General features: G+C 50.7%; 1 long non-coding RNA gene across 1 annotated transcript in view; it reads left to right on the top strand.

Moving 5' to 3' along the window:
- LOC104854574 overlaps positions 1–22,039 on the top strand; it is a 564,230-nt gene that overhangs the window by 43,367 nt on the left and 498,824 nt on the right. The window contains exon 2 of the long non-coding RNA XR_778164.2: positions 19,359–19,430. This is a non-coding gene — a long non-coding RNA (uncharacterized LOC104854574). The remainder of the gene's footprint in view (positions 1–19,358; positions 19,431–22,039) is intronic.

Raw genomic sequence — 22,039 nt, 5'->3', positions numbered from 1 at the left:
CTTTTTTTAGCCTAAAAGCACTTATTCCTTGCAATTAGCCCCTTCTAGTCTGCAGAGCCAATGCCTTTTTTTAAAGTCGAGCTCTGACCTGTGCTAACCTCATGACTTCTTGGTTTAATATGCCCAGAATCAGCCCCCGACAAAGGGAAGTTCGGAGCTACTATGCTGTGCGTGGTGGCTCCACAGATTATCTTCCAAGTGTTTTCCTCTCAGTGGCCCCGCCTCTCTGTAGGCCCACAGGGATGAGCACCTCAGACCTCCTGGTGTCTGAGAGCCTGGCTTTCTGGGCTGTCGCATGGTGAGGCCCAGGCTCCAGGGCTGGGCTGCTGTGGGCCAAGCAGGCTGCGGGAAGCTTCTGGCTGCTTTGGAGAAGGGTTTCCAGCCACCACCAGGGTGTATCAAGGTATCAGTTCTTACAGTTGGGAAGGCAGCAGAGCAGGCCTGGGACGGCCAGAACTTGGGTCCAAAACCTCAAGTGGTCTTTGGCCACAAGAGCCTCTCTGATTACTGCAGAGTTGTGTAGAACACGATCATGCCTGGATGAGAAACAGGACTGAAACTCCTCTAGAGCATCTTGTACAGTGGCATTTTTATAAGAAGTAAAGCACTGCCCAGGAACAGGGTAAAGCTGTGACATAAGACCTGCTGGGAAAACCGCTGGGAGGAGGTGGTGCTGTAGTTCCTCACTAGGAAGTTGTTCCCTGAGACATCACCCTTCTTGATGCATAAACTTGTGGAATGCCAAAGATAGGGAAGCCCATTAGAGCAGTGATGGGCAACCTTTTAGAGGCGGGTGCCCATACTGCAACCCCAGACCCACGCATTTATCACAAAGTGCCCGCACTGCAATTAACTCTGCATATCTGATGCTCAGCTGCTTGGGGCGATCTGGCTCCCGTGCTGATGGGCAGGGAGGGGGCCTCTGTGTGCCCCCGTGGCACACAGGCCATAGGTTCACTGCCACTGCATTAGGGTGACACAGGCCTTCTTCTCAGTTTTCTAGGTAGCGCAGTAATCTGGTGGGAATAATAACATGGCCTGAGTAGCTTGCCCACACCAGAAATTCATTCTCACATTCTGGAGCGTGGAAGCATGAGGTCAGGGTGCAGGTGCATTCTCTGCCTTATCTGTCACATCTTCCCTCTGTGCCCCTCATATGGGGGCAAGTGCTCCCTGGCTGTCTGGGGCATCCTCAATGAAAGCTCTAATTCTAATCACGAGGTCCCTGCTTCGTGGCCTAATTGCCTTCCAGAGGTGCCGACTTCTAACACCATTGCCTTGGCGACGCGGTTTCAGTGGAGAATTCTGGGGAGACACAAACATTAGATCACAGCAGAAGGGGAAACTGAGGCTCCGAGGATTTCTTCTAGAGGCTATTCGTGATAGGTTCTGTCCAGGTATAATCCGAATGATAGGATGGACCAGGAAAAAAAAAAGGAAAACCGAAGAAATAAAAACAACAGGCACTTTTGAAATATAGAGGCTGTCCGCTGTCACAGGAAGAGCTGCAGCAGATGCTCAGGGATTTCAGGACCTGATGGCCACCAGCACCTCAGCCTGGTATACAGAGCAAGGGAAGATGAAGTACGGAAACACTGAGTTTAACACACTAGTCTTATCAGTAAGCGCTCCTTGCGACAGCCCCAAATGGCGTTGGATGTCAGGAGAAGATTCAGGATGACACTGGAGTCTGCAAAGGCTCCCATCCCAAAGCTGCAGCCATAGCACATCAGCCACGATGTCCCGAACTCACGCTTAGTTCTGACAAAGGACAAATACAAGGTGGTGAGAACTCAGTGTTTCCTCCTCCATCACCGGAGAGAAGTGTTGGTCCATATTGTTTGTGACACGGCGCCTCCATTAGGCCTTCAAGGGCAGGCAGTGCATGCCTGATGGAATGGGAGACGTTGTACAGATCCAGGGAGAATTCAGCAGCTTGGCTGAGGTCTAAGTTTGATGTTCCCCCACCGGGACCTACCAGTCACAATAATTACATTGCTGTCTTCTCCTAATATGATTTATTTAGATGTTGCTTTATGAATTAATTCTCCTAATTGCTGCTCCTCTCGCTGTAAATCAAGGTTTCTTGCTTTCTGTGGCACTGCGAACATGATCCTACAGTGCAGTAATTAGTCCAATTAGGAAGCAAGGCAGATGTGGAAAACCAATTAGTTTCAGGAATATGTCTGTGCTTACTATCCCAAGCACTGTTCAATTGAAATTTAATAGCAACTTAATAAAACATTGTTTTATTCATAAACTGTCTCCGCCTTCCAAGTTCCCATTTGTTTGTTTATCTGTTCATTTCTCTGGGAGCCAGCACCGACTTGCTCCCAGCTTGGCGAGACTCCTTCTATGCACAGATTATTACTACTTTCTGCTCGAGGTTGAAGCAAAGGGAACCTTATCTGGAGAGCAAGGCAGATGCTAGTGTCTGGGGAGGGTGTGGTTTTGGCATCTTTACCTTCCTTATCCTAAATGTAACCATCACTTGATCTAGGGACTTAACCCAGTAGACACGAAGGCTATGTTCTGTACACACACAGATACTCACATACATGTACACATAGACATTTATGAGATACATGAACACACACACACACACACACATGCGCACACACACACACTCACACTTCTACTGGTGGCCCGTCAAAGGAGCCTGTGCCAGGCTGCCCTTTGTGTGTGACAACCTCACTGGTTCTTCTGTTGCCTGAATCAGGGGACTTGATGTGTGACTGGAGGGAATCCCCACTTCCCAAGGCTTATTCAACTGAGGAGATGTAATAAAATGAACTATTAACTGCTGAGTTCCTATTCCTTCAACTTGTGGAGTATTGACCCACAAATCACCAACTGCGCAAAGGGGTTTTACATTGCACTCAGTTTATAACTCTTGGGTAATCATCATGCATGGCGCCAGTGGGTGACAGGCACAAACCACTGAGTAAGAAAAGAGGAGGAGGGCTGTGCCATCCTGGAGCTGAGCTTAGGGCCTGGGGAGGAAGCAGGTGTGCAGAGTGAGGAACTTGACGTCCCTCCACTTGTTGAAAGGCAGGAGGACTTGGAGACTCGGGGTGGCAGAGGCCTGCCGGTGAGTTCTCTCTGCAAAGCGACAGCAGGAGGAGCCCCACCTCATTTTCTCTGAGGTGCGTGGAACCTGAGAGAGAAAGGGGCCCTTAAAGACCACGCACCTTTATATTTTATGGTAGAATCCGAAGCCTGGAGACGGGATCTGGCTTCCTTCCCCAAGGTGGCAGGGCTGAAATTAGTTCCAGAGTCTCCTGACATGCTGTTCCAGTTCTCTCATAGCTTCCTGCTGCCTCTCTTTGGGGAACAACTCTCCAGCTTCAGAACATCTACGTGCAAGACTTATTAAAAAATCTATCACAAAACAATCACAGTAACTGAAAATCCCTGTGCATTGCTCAATCTGATAGGTAAATCACTGAACTTTGGATTTATGTAACTCATTATCATTGTACAGCTGCGGCAGTGATCTGCTCCATCCATCTCCTTATAAGATGCGACTGGTTTTCTCTGTGTCCTGAAAGCAAGACCTTAAGAATAACCAGCAAGGGCGATATAATCAGCAAGCATGGTGGGACTATGGCAGTACTGTGTGCAGTGTGGTACACAACTACGTCTGTAGCTGTGTATATGTGTGTGTGTGCTGGAAATGTGGAGGTGCTCAGCATGTTCACTGCAAGAGGGACCTAGCCCATCTCAGGTGTTTGCAACCCCATTCCCTCCCTCACCAGCAGAGTTCTTTTTAGACCCTCAGATGTGATCAGGGCTCTTGGACATCAGCTTCCACCAAAGGAAGAGGGAACAGGAGGAGGGAAATGCATCAGTGTGGGAGGGAGAGAGAGAGGATCTGATGAATCTGTGCTGCTTTCCAGAACATGGTTGCCCCAGTGACCCAGGAGATGAGGTTGTCCGTCCCAGCTCATAGAAAATCATTATTGCTCTGCTGATCACGTCTCTCCCTGGGGGACACTGTGACAGAGCTTAGTCCCGAATGCCCAGGCTCTCTGGAGTGGATGCTGCAGCAGCCTCAGGCCTTGAGGGACGTCAAATCCAAAGCTGAAGGAGCAGATGTGATCCTGCTGCCCTTGTAGTCTCTCTGCCACAGGGACACTTGGGCGGCAGGCAGGTGTGAGAAAGGCAATGATCAATCAAACCAACATAATTGCTAACGTCAGACTGAATTCAGAAAATTCAGTGCAATTTAATTTGACAGAGTTGTGGAAGGAGATCCAGTAGTTATAATGATTATCGTTAATACAAATAGGCCTGTGTTGTACAGAGTATATGGGTTATTGAAGAATGACCGGGGCCGCTGGCCTCTGAGGAGTTTGCAGTCTTCCTTCTACCTGTGAGCTAGGGGGACGGTGAGTGACGCAGGAAGTGTTCAACTACAGCGAGGGCCAGCGAGTGTGGCAGAGGCAGCCAGAGGTGCTGGGTGGAGAACAAACACACAAGCTGTCTCCTGAAGAACGGCTCTTCCTTTGACAAGAGGGGTGGAGGGCCCCACAGGCAGGAGGGCACAGGGAAGCCGGGCGGTGGGAGAGGAGAGAGCACTGTTGGGGAGAAGTCTCCAGTGAACCTGGCACCAGCAGAGCAGTGGGTAACCATGTGGTCTGAGTAGAACATGAGGGTCCCGGATTTGCCCAAGGTGGGCGCTGGGCAAAGGCAGAAGCTTCCAGCCAGCAGATACATTCTTGGGGCATTTTTTCAAACAGCCCTTTTCAGCAATGTGTGCTATCTGCTCTGCTGAAAGATTATTTCAGAAAATGAAACATATCAAACCTTTGCAAATGACATGTTTAATCCTGTGCTCCTTGCAGTGCTTGATAGATAAAACTTCAAGCACACACCCCTTACAGTCTTATCTGCAATGGCAATATTGAATTATTTTGAGTCCAAAGACTTGTAAACTATTGCTGTAAGGTAAGTTTTGCAATAACAGAACTACATACTTTCTCTCTGTTGCTAATAAGGGAAAGAGAGGATAATAAAGCTAGCAATTATTTAAGTTCTTTGCAGGAGCCCCAAGGGTGTACAGGGTCCACATTTTCCTACATGAGGGCACTTGGAGGAAACTGGAAGCCAGGACAGAGGCTGAGTGACTCCTTCTGCAGTTTTCTCCAGGGCTCACACTGACTGTGAGAGGAACTGGCTTCCGGGCATCTGCTTTCCCAAGCAATCAATGCGACAAGGCAAGTGAGAAATGAGTAACAGCAATTGCTTAGCATCCATTCTTCCTGGTAATTAATACCACGTGGCTGTCAGACAGCCCAGAGCTGTCTGGTGGAAAAATGCTCATTCAGGGAAACCAAGCAACAAACAAACAAACACGAAAAGGCGTGCTTGCACATAATTCTTGCAAAATGCAAAAGGGAAAGGGCTTACCTCCAAGCTGTCTGTAACTGAATTACCACTGGGGGTTTATGTTTGGTCTTTTTTCTTTTCCCTTGAAGAACCAGCTCATATATTTTCTTGCAACCAGGACAAGCAGTCCCTTAATTGTTCCATTAAAAGAGGTGTTGAAATGTTACTAATTGTCAAATGCAATTAAGTGTGGCAACATGTCACAGGTAAATTAATGAGAAGAAGCCAGGTGCTGGGAGGGTGGCGCTTGGCATTCATATGATGGGAATAATCATTCTCCTTTCTGGAGGTGACTCCACTCACCTAACTGAGCATTGTGCGCCAGCACTGCAGTGGTCCCTGATTGCAGCTCCTAAAGGTCTCTGACTCATCACTGGCCATTCTTTATGAGTGTTTTTTAGTTGCTCTGACTCTCAGAGCTTGGTAGTGATGCTGTGAACAGAGAGTATTAGGAATTTAAAAAAGAAAAGACAGTTATTGCCCTTGAGTAACCCAGATGAAGGGAATAGCCTTTGCAAGGAATCTGGAGACTTGCACCCGAAGCTCAATATATAGCCCTTTCAGTGCATGACAGAGGTAGAGGTCACCACCACCTCTATCTCTCACATGGAAACATGTTGTGAAACCTGAGAGCTCCCAGGAAGAAAGCCAACCATAGGCAGAAGATGCAGTGAGCTGCACCCATTGATATAGATGCTTGTGCACATGCTGCTGTTGTCTCAGGAGGGTGGGTAGATCTTGAATTCTTTCATTACATTTCACAGCTGTGCACTCATTCTTCCCGGGTGCTATGTGCAGAGGGACACGCAGGATGAAACATGGCTGATGCGCCCTGCTCTTATTGTCAGTTATTTCATTTTCATTAAGCATACACCTTCAACTAGATAAGGAGTCTCTTGGCACTAAAGGTTGGATCCTATTCTTCTTTTTTTTTTGGCCTTGAATTTTTAGTACAGTACCTGGAGTGTAACAAGAACTAAGTAAATGTTTAATGAACAAGCAAAATAGCTAAATGCAATAGGAAAGGGACTTGCTTTGGAGACGGAGGGGTCACAATCAAGTCAGAATGCCAGAATTGCATGGCAGATGACAAAAGAAGGAAATGAAGGACTTGGAGACATAGATATTTGAGCGTAGATGACGGTGCTCCATGGAAGCTTCTGGAGGAAGAAAAAGGAATTCGCTGTTGGGAGGAGCCCTGAGTTGTCCAGGGACGCTCTGCTTGGTCAGTCAGTGCTGGATCAGGAGACACTACATGGACTTGGGCTCACTAAACGGTAGTGATGATGTCATCTTGCACAACAAACAGTGGCTAGGTGGCAGTGCCTAAATGTCAGAGGTCAACTGGGTGCAATGACCACAAATACCAGTAAGTTCTAGTAGGATCCAAGGGCACTCAGACTTGCAGAGAGTTAGGAAGATCTTAATAGAATGCAGCACCCCTAAGGGCGAAATATGTGGGCAGCCAACAGAGAAATGTGTAATCTGTATAAAAAAAACTCCCAATAAGCCTGGAAGATTAGAAGGCTGATAGCAGTTAAGCCAAGAAAATAGCACGATTCCTCATTCAGATTTCAGATGTGGCCAGGTTACAGGTCTGGAATTCATTGCCTAAAGCACAGGCTGGGTTTGAGTGAGAAAGGACCCCACACGCACTGGTGAGTGCACATTGCCGAACCCATCAGTCTTTCCCCACAGGGATGGCACCCATTTACTCCACGGAGAGAGAGAATTCTCAGACATTTCAAGGATTCCAGGGCACGGACCGGGTAGACACTGGTGCCTAGAAACTGGAAGAGCTGCCGAGGCCCCGTGGGTTGAGTGGGTGTGCGGAGCCCGGGTGAGGAATGAAGCTCTGCCTCAGGTCTGCCTCATGGAGGGTCAAATGGGCCTGCAATGACCCTTTCCCTGGCCCCTACACATGTTACTGGAATGGACATACTTGGTGGACAGCACAAGGGATGAAATGTTGCGGTGGGAAGGCCCAGTAGAAGCCTCTGAGTGTGCCATGACTCCTTCTGTAGGCCAGCAGGGTAAATTACAGACAAGATCACATCCTAGCAAGGGTGGCAGACATTAAAGAATTGGCCTTGAAGAACCCAAGGACACGGGAGTGGCAGTCTCCATGCTAAAGTCCATTTACTTCATCAGTCTAGCCTTTGCAGAAGCAGGCAGGTCCTGCAGGCTGACAATGAACCATGGAAAACTCAGCCCAGGAGCAGATTCTCCTGTGCTGTGCTTTGCTACAGCAAACCAACATGTTCTCAGGGACATTATGAGCAGGTGTGGACTGGCCAAAGTGTACTTTTCCATCTCTGCCTCACAAGGCAACCAGAAATCACCCATTTTAACTTGGATTAGATATTGGTATAGTAGTTAAGCCAAGAAAATAGCACGGTTCCTTATTCAGATTTCAGATGTGGCCCCACCCTCTTCTGTCCGCTGTCATAATATTGGCCAAAGAGTCCTGGGGCACTGGACATCTCACACCTCTCTGTACTGATGACATCCTGTTGGTCAGACTGGTTTGCAGGTGGAGTCTTGCTAAACATATGCCTTCCAGAGTCCAGGGAGAGATGAACCCTGGTAAGACCTAGGGAACTCTTTGGTTGGTGGTTTTCAGGGGTCCAGGACTAGAGCCCAGTGGCATATTCCTATTAAAGCATGTGGCTATTGATTGTGTCTTGTGTCTCCCACCACGAAGAAGAAAACAATACCTGCTGTGATTCTGGAGGTGGAATCCTGAGTAGCTGTGCACCAGGCGACAGTGAGCTTTGGGTGAACCTGAGAACCGGAATGGGCTTTACAGCAGTCCAGGCTGTAGTACAAGGGTCTGGTGCTCAGGCCACACAGCCAGGCGAGACTGAAATATTGGAGGTCCCAGGGGTTGGAAAAGGTGCACTGTGGAGATCGGAGAAATCCAGAGAGAGAATGAAAACTTAGAGACCTAGGATTTGGGGCAAGACCATGTTATCTACATTAGAAAATCATGTGCTTTTTGAAAAACAGCTCATGGAGTTTTACTGCTCACTAGAGATGGAAAGCTTGACCGTGAGACATTGCACAGCCACGCATCTGGCACCTGGAGTTGGCCACTCCGAGCTAGTCTTGATGACAGTCACCGGGTCCCCAGGCCTCTGGGGGTTGTATCCTGTGATGGACAGGATACCTCTGGAGTCAGGCACAAGCATGACCCGAGGGCACAGCGAGTTGCGTGGTCAGGTGGCCTGAGCGCCATGACTTTTGCACCTCGCATCAGAGCCTTTTCCTCGGCTCACGTGTGTGGCTGTACATGGGTTTCCTGCGACCTGTGATGGAGGGGAAGGACTTTGGTTCATGCATATATGAGCTTAGTATGTTTGCTGGCTAAGCTCTACGCAGGGCTGAGTGTTCAGGTCAGTGATGAGACAGAGTCTTCATAGCAGGAAAAGTTGAGAAGCCCACATAGTTATCTATTCTATCTGCACAAATATGATGGCTCCAGGTTGGACAGACGTGGGCTTCTGTGTCATGGGGACTGGAAGGGCCTGGAGAGACAAAGATAGGAAGATTGAGGACAGGGAATGTGGGTTGGAGGCACGAGGATGGACACAGGAAACCAGAACAAAAATGAGAACGTCTTTACATCTCATGTATACCCACGAACAAAGCATCCTACTAGGTAGCGACACCATGGAACCAGGTCCACGGCGGACTTGCTCAGGGTTCATCATGGCCATGTTGTGCGGGAACGGGACGAGTGAACCAGAGGTGTCACTGGCCGTGATAAAGGCTGTCTCTGGCACAAAGCACAGGTTCCCAAGACTGACTCATCAGGGTCACTCCCCGAGAGCCAGCCCGAGAGCTGCCTAGAACAACACTGGGTTCAGGGTTCAGTGTCAGCCCTCAAGGACCCTGACTAGCCACTTGATGGTGAGTTGGCTACATTGGATCCCTTCCACCATGGGAGAGGAAGCACTTTATCATTCCAGGAGTGGATTCATAATCCACATATAGATTTGACGTTCCTGCCAGCACTGGGGGCTCACAGAGGATCTAGTCCACTGGCACAGGGTCCTGCACCTCATTTGTGTCTGTGCAGGGAACATCTGTGACAGCAAAACAGGTGAATGCTGAGCCCCTGGCCATGGGATCTCTGGGTACACATGGTACAATGTGTGCTTGAAATAAACGTTTTTAGGCAGTGCTGCTAGCTAGCAGGTAGAAACTCATGAGCATGGGAGCCACGTGATGGAAACCAGAGCCTGGCTCCCAGTGAGCCCCTAGGGAGCACATGCTTTTCATGCCCACATCCCTGGGCTCAGCCTGTGTAGAAGCCTTGTTTTCCAAAGGGGAAACATTGCTGCCACGGGACACAGCAGGAGTCCTGCTGAATTATAAAGTACAATTGCTTTACAGGTCAGGTTCCTGTGTCCTGGGGCCAGCAAGCAGGAAGCTGAGATAACCTTGTGGCTAGAATGATTTACCCCCATTGGCAGGAGGAGCAGGGCTACTGTCACTCTCCAGGGACAGGCACAAACAGCTCTGATCCTGAGGGGCTCTGGTCCACACAGGGAGCTCTTGGCCCTGTCTTGACTGGTCTTAGTAGGAAGTGGATAAGAGCAGCATCCTCAGCCCATGGCCTTCATGGTGGCCAAGTGTTCAGACCACTTGGGGTTGAGGAGCTGGATCGAGCCCCTAAGTATGAAAGACACCAAGAACAGTAGGAGTAGGAGCAGAGGAAAGCAAAGAAGGGAGCTGGCTGTACCAGGTGCTCTCTCCAAAGCCTCCTGCAGGGTGTTAGTCACAGGTTGTCCCATTTCCTTTCTTCGTCCACTCCTTCCCCCAAGAGGGGCATGTTAGGGTCCAGGGGGAGCTGCTTTTCGAGTGTAGGTGAGGCCCCAGCAGAGCAGGAGGGGCTGTGGACTATCCCAGGAGCCTCTTTCAGGAACAGAGGACTGAAGTCCCCAGCTACTGTGAGGGTGCTGCTGTGTGGTACTCTGAGATGAGCACTCTCTGGGGCTTGGGGACTCCCCTGGCCAAGGTGCTGCCCACACATGAGGACCAGTCCTCCGGTGGCAGGAGGAGCAGCCTGTCAGCCCAAGTCAGCACTGCACTGCGCTGTGGGACCACCTGGGCTGCGGGGCATCCCATGGAGCCCTTGGGCCTTCATTAGCCAGGGTCACATTTTGGTTTCTCATTCTGTCTGTATCTGATTTCCTCTGCTCTTTTCTATAGGTGTTGACCCATAAATAACCCTTAAATGGCCTCAGTGTCTCCTAGTTTGCTGGGAAACTAGAGATCTTGCAAATCCTGCCACCATTACCATGACCTGGCAGCCCCTTCTCCCCTGAGCCACATTCCTTGCTACCTGTAACAGTCAATAAACAAATACTCTTTTTCCCAATATTTTTTGTCCTATGACTCAGCTGTGTTTTCAGACTTTGCTCCAACCGTCTTCAGCCAGGAGGCTTCCCTGATTAACTTTCTCATTTTGATCTGTTCACCATGGCGAGTCTGATCTCTTGCTGACCATTCTGTCCTTCGGTCATTGTGTGTGTTGTATTATTATGCAGCCACCAGTAGTTATTGAGTCTAAATTTCTCTCTCTATATGAACCCTGGGTGACAGGGGTAGGACCAGGTCTTTCTTTTCTTCCAGCCCTAGTACCTAATGCCATTCTGGGTTTATCCTATGCTCTGAACCTGTGTACTGCAAAATCAAATGCATTTAGTTTTTACTCAGGTGCTCTGAGTAGAGCCCTCAGTATCATCTAATTATTCCTGGGTGTGTACCTGTTCAGGGAAACCTTCCTGATACTGCCAAGGAGGGACTTTTCACCTAAAAATTACATTTCCATTCTCCTATTGAGCCTGATACTTTAACGACCTTGTCTCAGCAGGAAGTTGACCAATGTGGCGGGACAGCATGGAAGAGGCCAGCTTGGCCCCAGGCAAAACCTAGAAGCTGCTAACATTTGTCTTCAGTTCTTCACCCTCTCTTTTCTATGACTCTTCTCACTTCCTGTACCCGCCACCTCTGCTGCATCATTCTGCTCACAAAGCTTAGCTCTGGGAACACCCAGCTCATTCCTTTCTTGGGATGGCTTGAGGGTCGGTATGCTGTTCCCCTGAGTGTTTGCATTGTTGGCCTCATTTTTGATTGGAAAACAAAAGGACTTATAGAAGGTTCAAGGACCTCTGTTTGTCCCCTTCAAGCATCTGTTTTTGTTTTACATTACGAATTCAATAAATAGTGTACTTATTTATTACTGTTTTCTTTATACTATATACTCAAGAGAGCAGGCTGTGCTCTTTCCTTTAGTCTTTTAACTTAGCACCTAGTAAAGTGCCTCAGCTACTGTAATTCATGAACAGTGACGAATGTGTTTGTTCCACACAATATGCACGCGTGTATGTGTGGTTATACATAATCGTTGGCTAACGGGAAGGCATTTTGTGAGTTGGAGGGGAGCATCACCCTGTAGTTTCCCAGTGGTTTAACCTTTGCCTCACGGCTGCTCCCTCTGTGTCTAAGCTGGGCCTTCTGTGTCCTTGGAGAAGGACAGAGGAAGAGGTGGGCAAGTGGCAGGAAGAGTGGAATGCAGCCGGGAAGAAAGCCCCTTCTGGGGCGGTGCAGGGCAGGGCGGGTTGAAGAGTGCTAGGGGAGGCCGGGGGCTGCCGTGGGAAGTGCTTGGGATGTGCAGCTCAAGACCCTCAAGGCACAGAAATGGAGAATTCAGACAAGATCTCTGTGTTCCTGGGCCAGGTGGTGGGAATGAAGCACTACAGACCGGGCGGGAGGCCCAAGCAGCAGGAATGTGTTTCCTCAGAGCCCTGGAGGCTGAAGTCTGAGACTGAGCTGTTGTCAGGGTGGGCTTCTTCTAACTCCTCTCTCCTGGACTTTGGCTGGCTGTCTACTCTCCATATTCCCATGGCCTTCTTTGGATGTGCTGTGTCCTCATCTTTCCAAAAATACAAAGACACAATAGCTGGCTAGGACCCGCTTATAAGACTGCCTTAAACTTAGTTATCTCTGTCATATTCTCAGGCACCAGAGGTTGGGACATCAACACATGAATTTGGAGAAACCCAGTCCAGCCCATAACTACCATCTGGGCAGAGCAGGCAGCTTACACAGTGCGCGAGTTAGACATGCTGTATTTAGAGTGAGGCATTCTATGGAATTCTGTCTTTACCACCTAAAATCACTTGAGTGCGATCCCTAATTTCTTGATACCTTAGTTTCCTCTTCTGCTAAGTGGAAGTAAAAATAATTATGCAACAGCATTGCTTAATGGGGTGATACATGCAGAGTATAATATGTGGACAGAGCGAGTGCTTAATGACTGTCAGTAGTAGTAGTAGTTGTAGCTATTTTTAAAAAAATTATCATTGTTAGCATTTGAACTAGTCCTCTCCAGCAAGAAGGGATTAACTGAAATGCCTCCTACTTCTTAGAATCGTGTGAGGACTGCACGAAAGCACACACAGTGCTTGGTAAAGAGCCCTTGTGTGGCCTGGCACAGGGCAACTTTTCAACAAATATTGGCTGTGGTCACACCTTCGTGGGACAAGAACCCAGTTTTCCAAAGCACTGGGTCTCCCTTTCGTATGACCCCGTAGGATCCGGGGTTACAAAACTGTCTATTTAATAAGATGCAAATTTTCCCGATGGGGAAGTTTCAGATGGAAAATCTACTTGTTTTATCCAGGGAGTCATATTTCAATTATTAAAACCTGCCACAAAGCCACACAAGAGAACACGCAACTTAGAAAATTATTCAGCCACAGAGAGGTGGGCCCTGTGTTCTGAATCACAGAGTGAGGAAATGCTCAGGTTCGTGTGGGTGATTAACCGTTGGATATCTTGTCAGACTTTGACAAGCTCTCCTTCTATTTCTTTACACCTTTCACTGTGTCTGGTGTAATTAAGAAATGGTGCTGAGTTCTTGTCATCCACCATTAAGGACTAGTCACAGATAGTTTCATAACATCTGCTTCTTGCAACCTTCTAATTATCCATAAAAATCTGGCAGAGAGACCTGACAGTTTATCGGGAACACAGAATGTGAATACAAAATACGATGCTTTGCTTCTGGAGGTAGAGGGCTAGGATAAAATAGGTGCTTCCTAACCTCTTATTTTGCATGCAGCTCCATTGTTCAGATCAGGGCGAGGCAAAAGTCTTCTCCATAAAAATTCCATATTAAGAAGCATCTTCTGACAGAAGAGTGTGAGTGGAGATACGCTCGTGAGCTGTGCCAGGCAGGGTCCTCTGTCCTTCCCATGCATCCTGTCTGTCTGCTGGTCTTGAGCTGTCTGGACCCTGCTGTGAAGCCTGGAGGGTTCCCAATGGGCAGATGTCCACCCCCAGAGAGGCGGGCCCAGCCTCCTCTTGCTTTCTCCTGTCGAGGAGGCTGCTTTTGCTCAGCGTCTTGCCTGGCTTTCTGACTCTCCACCTCTGGAGTCCCCGAATGTGTGTGCGTGGACCCTTGGCTGGCTCTGCCCTTTGGTTCTGAATGCACAGGTGCTAGTGTCACCCTTCGGTGTGACCTCTACTTTGTCTGGGAGGGGCCTCAGAGCCCCGCCTCAGCTCCCAGGCCCCGCTCTCTTTCATCTTCTCTGTGCTATAAGAAACAGAAAACCAAAGAAAAATGAACAGAGTCAAAAGGAAACACTTCCTGTTCCTTTTTGGTTCAGTAGGTGGGGAGCACAAAGCCAAGTGATACCAAGGCAATTCCGTAGAAGGGAGAGAACAGCAGGCCCAACCTGCACGGTAGTTCATGAGTAAACGTGATGGAAGCAGGAGATTAGAGTTTGGGGCTTCCATGCCACCCTGACAAAGTGTAGAGGACAGGCCGGGCCAGGGGAGAGGGTGAGCTGCGGGAGGGAGGCAGGACATGTGCAGTTAGAAAGGTTGTTCAGTGGCCTTGTGCCGCGGGAGTCACTGGGCCGGCGAGAGCCCTTTCTGGAATGGTTCTGTTCCTGTGTCGGACAAGGACACCTGTACTAGTGGGAATTCCTGCTGCCTTCATGAAGGGGATTTCAGATTCCATTTTAGGCAGTTAGGGAGCAGGGGAAAGTACTTCTCAGGCTTCTGTTGTTTCTCAGTTGCCTTCAACTCAAGCCGAGAGCCAAACCGGCACATGTGGGGCGGCCAACTCTGGCTTCCCATGGTGCTGAGAGGAAGAGAAAAGGGGAGCAGCCGGGCTTTGGACCCCAGCAGGGTGCTGGGCTGCTGAGGCAGAGCTTGGAACTCATTACAGTGCAGACTCTCAGGCCACCTGCAGAATTCCCAGGCAGCTCTGCGCCCACTCAAGAACCGCCAGATCCTGGGTGTGTAGCAGTGTTCAGAACTGGTCTTCAGGTGGCAGGGAATATTTAACAGAGCCATTTCTGCCATGAGTTTGACTCAGAAAAGAAGGATCCTGGATATAATTGCAGTAGATAAAACAACTTGGCTAAAAGCCAGGCCTTCAGGAGGGCAAGGGGAGTTCTTGGGTTTTCAAGATGATGCCATTAACAGCTGGATTATAATTCAGTGGCCATAATGGTGTAGCAATGAACATACCCGATACTGCTCTGTTACAGAAAGGGGCACCTCCTTCACCCAAGGCGTTCTAGGGCGAGGGAATGAGAAAAGGAACTCATTTTGTGGAGTTTAGTGTGTCCTTCGGTCTAGTGCTGGCAGTTCCTAGGTGTGCATTTGCCAGCCACCACCCTCCACTCTTCAGTCGCTGGATACCTGCAGGAGGTGCTGCACAGCCAGGCGACCGCTGCTGTGTGCAAAAGACCTGGGACTGAGCCGTGGCCCAGAGAAGACACTGGGGTGTCAGGCTGCCCACCTCTGGGATGCTTTCTGGGTTCGTGGGGGCCAAGCAGGGTGAGCTCAGCAGGATGACGTCTGCCTGCCCTGGCTTTGTCACCACGGCCTCCTCCTGGAATGTTTGCTGTTTCTTGCTCTTTTATTTCCCTTGCTTGTTCTGCTTCTCTTGAGCACTCAAAACCTTTTTTTTGTTTTTATTAGCTCTTCGACATTTTCCTTTTTTTTTGTCCCACCAGTATTTTCTACTTGTCCTGGAGAACTAGAATAAAAATTAGAAATGACACTTACCGTGGGAGGAATGTTATTTATTTCTGATTTATGCCACACTTATTTTTTTAAAAGAAAAACCCTCAGGGCTCCTACACTATGACACACACATTGACTATAAAGCCAAAAAACGAAAACATCGAAAATGAAGGGGATGTGAGTGGGAGATAATTGTTCTCAAAGCGAAGGCAAGTGTAATGTGCCTCTGGTTACTTTTTCTGGGAGGGCGAAAGCCAGGTGAGCTTCTCAAAGACACTCTTCCCAGATAGTGAAATTACAATAATAATAACATTTCGAGCACACCAAACCTCTAGGCACCTGCTAACTCCTCTGCTCGCACTGCCTGTGCAGATTTCTGTTACCATGAAAAAAACAACAACAAAGAAATAAACAACAAAACACCAACTTACCCAGAGGAAAGTTTTATTCTGCTTTATGGTTTCAGAGGTTCAGTCTCTGGTCAGTTGTCTGAGGTGGTTTTGGGCCCATGGGAAGGCAAAAACATCATGGTGGAGCACACGTTGGAGTGAAACTGCCCACCTCATGGCCCCTGGAAGCAAAGAGAGAGAGGTGGGGGGGCAGCGGCTCGCTATCCCCTCCAGGGCACATCCCCAGTAACTCCGCTTCCTTCCTCCAGACCCTATCCTACAGGTGCCACTACCTCCCAGCAGTGTCATGGGCTGTCCCCAGATCCCAACGTAGCATCTTGTCCGACCCTCACGCCAACATTAAGCGACAGAGTAGGGCTGTGGTCCCGAGTGCAGCCCAGAGCCAGAGCAGGTCCAGCTCTGCCACTTGTAAGCCATGTGACCTTGGGCCAGTCCATTACCCTCTCTCACCCACAAAACTGGAATGTCAAGTGGACCATAGGATGGCTAGGCGCACTTAGTGATGTCAGATACACAAAGCACACAGCACCTGGCCCTTAGTGAGCGGCTGCCTTTCTTATCATTTCTGTTTGACAGTTAAGGGAATGCGGCCTTAGAGAGGTTAAGCGGCTGGCCCAAAGTCCCACGGCTTGGTCAGATTGGCACCAGAGCTGATGGGCCCCTCAGCCAAGGCAGCCCAGGCCGGCTTCTGCAGGGAGAGCTCCCTGCCTGAGGATCGTCTGTGGGGGAGGCGACTTCCCGGCTGCTCAGCACACCTCATCTTCTGGGGTGGTGTCTTATTTCCGTGGGACTCCACATGAAGGAGAAATAGTGAGGGCGTTGTATTGCAAGTCGCATTGTGACTATGTATTCTCTACTTACATTTAATCATAGTCCCTGGTCTTTTCTCAAATACAGCTGAGCACAGATGAAATCTAGGTCTGTGTCCACGCAAGAGTCCACTTTGACATCACTGTTTCCCCGGAGATGCTTGCCTGGCTATTTCCCATCCCCCCAGTGTACATGCATCTCCTCTGCTCTGGCAGTGAATGTGTCAATCACTGGTGTAATTCCCCTGCCCTCCACCAGATGTCCCGCTCGTCCCTGCTATTTGACAGGTGCTGGGAAAAGCTTTCCTCACCCTCGGAGGGATTGCAGGGAGGAGGGAGGGAGATTGTGACAAGACTTCCAGATGCTGCTTCTTGTCTCCAGACAAAAGCAATTTTTTCACATTTTTTTCCTTTGATGCATAGGTACCTCTGTCCAGAAAGCCAGCTCAGGTCTCTGCAATTTCGAAAGCTTCTATTTCTGTTGAAGAACTGTGTCTGACCGGAGCTTTTCATCCCTGAGCTCCAGGCCCCGTCCACTGTCTGCATCCCAGGAGCCCCTTGGAACCTCCTTTCCTCCCTGGGCTCTCTTCATCTAGGGTCTGGTTAAAAAGCAGAGAGAGGAAGGGCTGGCTCCTCCTGCCCTCGTGTTTCAGTGCGTGGCCACGGCACTCGCTAGCCATCCTGCAGACAGTACGAACTTGTCCACGTCAGTGCTGGTGGCAGAAGTGCACGAGGCCACTTGCCGCTCCTGGGGTGGGGAGGGAGGGAAGGGATTTGGGTGCAGTGACACGATTTTAGTAGCTAGAAGATTGGAAATTCCAAAGTGTGTCTCTCATCTCTCATCCAGGTGGTGAACTCTCTCCCTCCCTCCCTTCCTTCTTTCCTTTTTCCTCCCCTCCTCCCTTCTTTCTCTCTCCTGCCCCCTCCCCTCCTCCCTCTCTCTCTCCCTCCTCCCTTCCCTCCTCTTTTCTTTCCCAAGGTCCCAAACACATGGGGAGGCTGGGGTCAGGAGGAGGATGAGCAAAACGGTGTTTCCAGTAGACACTGCCTTCTGCACTGGGGCTCTCTGGAGTCCTTTGTCCAGCATCAGTGGGGCCCAGGACACCCCAGATGTTTACCAGAGGCAGGGCCACATGGATGCAGCCTGAGCCCCGGCCCTGACTGCAGCCGTTCTCTGGCAGAGGTCTCTGTGTGTGTGAGTGGGGTCTTCCTTTAGCACCAGGCTTAGAAGGGACAGTGGGGCTCCTCTCCCCAGAAAGGCCTCCAAACAGAAGCAGGACTCGGTGCTGCAGAGTTCTCACTTTGTAACCTCCTTGCCTGGTTGTATGTGTGGCTTTTAATATTCAGAGAGCCTTTGCCAGTGCACATTTTCTTCTGTTCTGGGAAACCGGAGCCCAGATGTGATGTATTATTGATAGCATTGTAATTTACTCCTTGTGGGCTGTATCTACAGTGTATACCTTTAGCACAAAATGTTACATTACCCACCACTGTATACATTTGTCTATTCAGGTTCGACTCAGTGATATTCGCCTTTCGCCTCAATAAAAGATCGTCAATGAAGAGCAGGGTAACATTATTTTTTGTTGCCGCTGTTGCACAGGAATGTTGATTAAACCATTTCCTCTGTGCTGTGCTTTGGGAGCTGAGCTTTGCAGTGCGGTTACAGACAGCAGGGCGGGGCAGGACAGAGATGGATGGGCAGCTCACTGCGGAGCTCGGTGCCGCCTGGGCTCCGCGCTTTCTCCACCCTCCAGGGAGCCAGCAGTCTGGGGTGTGGGGCCGGCCTCTGTGGTTGCAGCTCTGCCTTCCCTTGGCTCTGGGCCTTTGTGGTTCCTGCCACCGCCCCCTACCCAGCCTCCGCACAAGCTCCCTGCTTCCTTCACGGAGCCCAGGACGGAGGCTCCAGCTGTGCCTGGCTGTCTTTGTTCCCACCCGGCTTCTCTCAGCACCTGCCTGCTGGAGAGCCGTCTGCGTGGTTAGCTCAGTACCCACGCGCTCCCATCCGATTCACTACAGTATTTTGTGAGTGAACAGGTTCTTAAAACATGCCTGTGGCTTGGCCTCCTAGTTCCTTTCTGAGGTTCAGGGTGAATTGGTGGGGCGACGGGGACGAGGCTTTAAGTCTGCATTATCTCGAAGGAAGCATTTGGGAGACGTGCTCCCCCCGCCTGCTCCCACTTCAGCCTGTCACTGTCTTCCTTTCTCTGGCGCAGGGCTGTGGGGACCCTGCTCTCCTGCATCACTGGTTAGTGGGGAGTCGAGGGCAGGGTCGGAGCCTATCTCCAGAGCTGGGGTTGCTTTCATCGTAGGCCCCATACAGGAACACACGGGACTTTGGTGGCCTGCCGAGTCTGGCTGCCTGCGACACATTCTGGAGGGAAATCAGCCTTCTGAGGGCCTGTGGAGCCCGGCCGTGTCCCTGCTGGCCTCTGGCCAGACCGGCTCCCTGAGGGGGACGCCTTTGCTGGAGGAAGAGGAGCAGTGAACCGCAAGCTTGGGCAGGGTGTCCACTTCCTTTGGACTCAGGGGCCCTCCTCTGTCCCCTGCCTTCTCCTTCCCTAAAGGACAGAGGAGGAGTTAAAAAAATACCAATCACACAGGAGGGTGAAGCTGCTGAAATCAGTGCTAAATCTATCAAAGCAAATCACAGACCTTGACAGCTGAGAAGTATTATTTGTTTTTTTCTTTCCAGATTTCTACTGAGCCTGGAGTTTCAAGCATATGTCTCAGGGAGAAGAGACCCATATAAAGGCAATTACAACTGGTGAGTGATTAATGTTGGGTCTGACATTTTTATGTGTCAAATATGTTTAACTGCATTAACCTTTGCAGAATTTATATCCATGTTCTGAGATCTATCTTGTACAGTGTCTGAAATATCTGCAATCTGCCTTCACTTAAATCTTATTTACATTTATTTTATTACAATATAAATGGGTTTTAAAGAATCTGAACGGAGTAATTTACCCCATCCTGCAGGTCCTGCTGGCACTGTGGGGAGTCAGAGGGCAGCAGGGTTCTTTGCTGATTGCACAGAGTCCCAGCCACCTGTCTGGGGGCCCCAGAGACACAGGGAGCTGGTGCTGATGCTTCTAGCTCCTGCCTGGAATCTGAGCACTCAGGGTGGTGGGGGTCACTCCTCCCAGCACGAACACGAGGCTGGGAAAGTTTATGGCTGGTGGGAAGCTTTTAATTTTCACAAGTTACAGAAAACATACACTCCCATAGCATCAGTGTAGACAAGAGACACCGTGTTCCCGTGTGCGGTGCTCTCCCCAGCCTGCCACTGTCGTGCTCTGCAGAAAGGCGTGGCCCAGATGTGCACCAGCAGCCATGCTTCTCACGGGGTGCATGGCTCTCAGGGCAGAATGACTCTTGCTGCTGCTGCTGCTGCTGCTGTGCCCCCGGGTGGCAGCTCCACGGCTCCTGAGCTTCACCCCACTGAAGTCTGGTGGCAGCAGACAGACTCCGGTGGAATGAAGGACAAGAGAACACGTGGACTGTTGGGGCCTCCTTCTTCCAGAGGCTGCTCTGCGTGGTGACCAGGACCCTGCATGCGGACCTGGGGTCAGGCTGAGGCCTTCGGGGCCCTCCCATCACAGTCTTGGGAGAAACTGAGGACCTGGATGATCGTATTCCTCCCCAGGGATCACATCCTCTAGCCGGTTGCAGGGAGCCCACTCCTTAAGACACCCCAGTGCCTGGCTCACAGTGAGACAAAAAGGAGAGGTGCAGAGGGACTGTGGAGCCAGGGGCTCTGGGCCATTTCTCACCCCCGAAGTGGCTGTCCCACGTGTACCCTCCCCTGCGCTCCCACACGTGGGGTGCTGGCTGTCCTCACCCATACTGAGCTTGGCACAGCTGGTCCTGCCCAGAGAAGCAGGGATTCTGCTTCATAGGAGTCCCACTACTCTGAACTGGCGGTGATGTGGAAGGCAGGGGTGGGGTGTTCCTCTCCAGGAGTGCTGTGCACGGGCTGGCTGGCACTGTGCAGGCCCTTGTGCCAGTGAGGAACCAGAAAGCAGAGGGCAAGGAGTTGAGGCTGGTCGTGGGGCTGGAAAGGATGGGGTGATTCACCTAGGCCAGCCAGCCGCCAGCAGCCCAGTGTCCTTCCCCAAATCTGCCCGGAAATGGTTCAACTGATTCTCCACTGGGCATGGGGATGTGCGTTGAGGAGGGACAAGAGGGGTCCAGCCTGGCTCCCAGGGCCTGAGCCCAGCAGGGAGGACACAGACTATCAAAGTTTTTGACCTCCCTTAAAAAAAAAAAATGCCTGCCAACCTGCTGAGGAGCCCTGTAGGCTGGCCACTTCCCGCCTCGTTCAGACATGCCCGGGGCTCAGCATAAGCCCCATAAAAGGCTGTTCTCAGCACCAACATGCAGACTGGGTGGGTGCAGGCAGATCCACCTTGTTGTTTGGAGTCCTTGCTTCCTGGGGCTTGTTCTGACCTGAAGCAGGGAGGGCGGGCAGCTCCTCCTCCCACAGCCAGCACCTGGGCCTGGGGCCTCACTGAGAAGCCCTTGAACAAAGGCCCGGGGTCTTGAGCTGCGGCTGAGCCACTGTCTTTGTTCTGGATGTGAGGATCTTGTCAGGGTGAATGCAGGGCTTGCTGAGGGCCAGAGGTCTGGGCTCTGAGAGGAAGTTCAGTTCGTCCTCTCCAGCACAGCCTTCTGTGGAATACTCACCATTCCCAACCAAGGGAGAAATGTGCCCTGCGTGGGGGCAGCCTGGAAGGCATAATCTCCCTGTACCACCCGGGACCCACAGCTTGGTCAACAGGAAGAAAGGGCCTGCCTTTCTTGGCTCTGATGCACAACGGCAGGGAGAGGGGCAGTGATTGGCCTGCCACGGAAGGCTCTTTTGCCTTCTATTTGTATTTCTGTTCAACTTTCAAAGGAAAAAGGCCGCCTCTTCCTCCAAACCCACCTCACCCCACACACAATGCTCCCAACATGTGCGGTGCGCGGGGTTCCTAGCTTCCTGGCTTCCTCACCTCTGTGTGTAGAGCCGGCCTGCATGTGGGGCCTTCCCTTCAGGGTGCGGGCCCCCGTGAGGGTGGACAGCGTGCCAGCTGATGGCAGTGAGCTCAGGAGTGGCTGATCCTGCTCACTTCCCCTTCTCCCGCCCTGCAGACCTGGGGCTGCCACTGGGTAGGGAAAAGAAAGCTGAGTGGCATCCCGGCAGGACCCCGGCCACTCTGAACCGCATGCTGGAGCTGAGGCTCCTTTCTCTGCCACACTGGCGCTGGCTTGGTCCCTCAGCGGCCTCTGCTCTGGCCTTGCACGGGGTCCAGTTAGGCCGCTGAACACATTGTGCATGCGTTGGGCTGCTCTGCGCCCCTAGCTCCTGGAACTGTGCCTCACATTGTCCTA

This window comes from Fukomys damarensis, unplaced genomic scaffold (assembly GCF_012274545.1).
Source record: "Fukomys damarensis isolate Sample0158 unplaced genomic scaffold, DMR_v1.0_HiC HiC_scaffold_11, whole genome shotgun sequence".
NCBI classification, from domain to species: domain Eukaryota; kingdom Metazoa; phylum Chordata; class Mammalia; order Rodentia; family Bathyergidae; genus Fukomys; species Fukomys damarensis.
The sequence above is the reverse complement of the archived record's forward strand: the minus strand, read 5'-3'. Positions and strand labels throughout refer to the sequence as shown.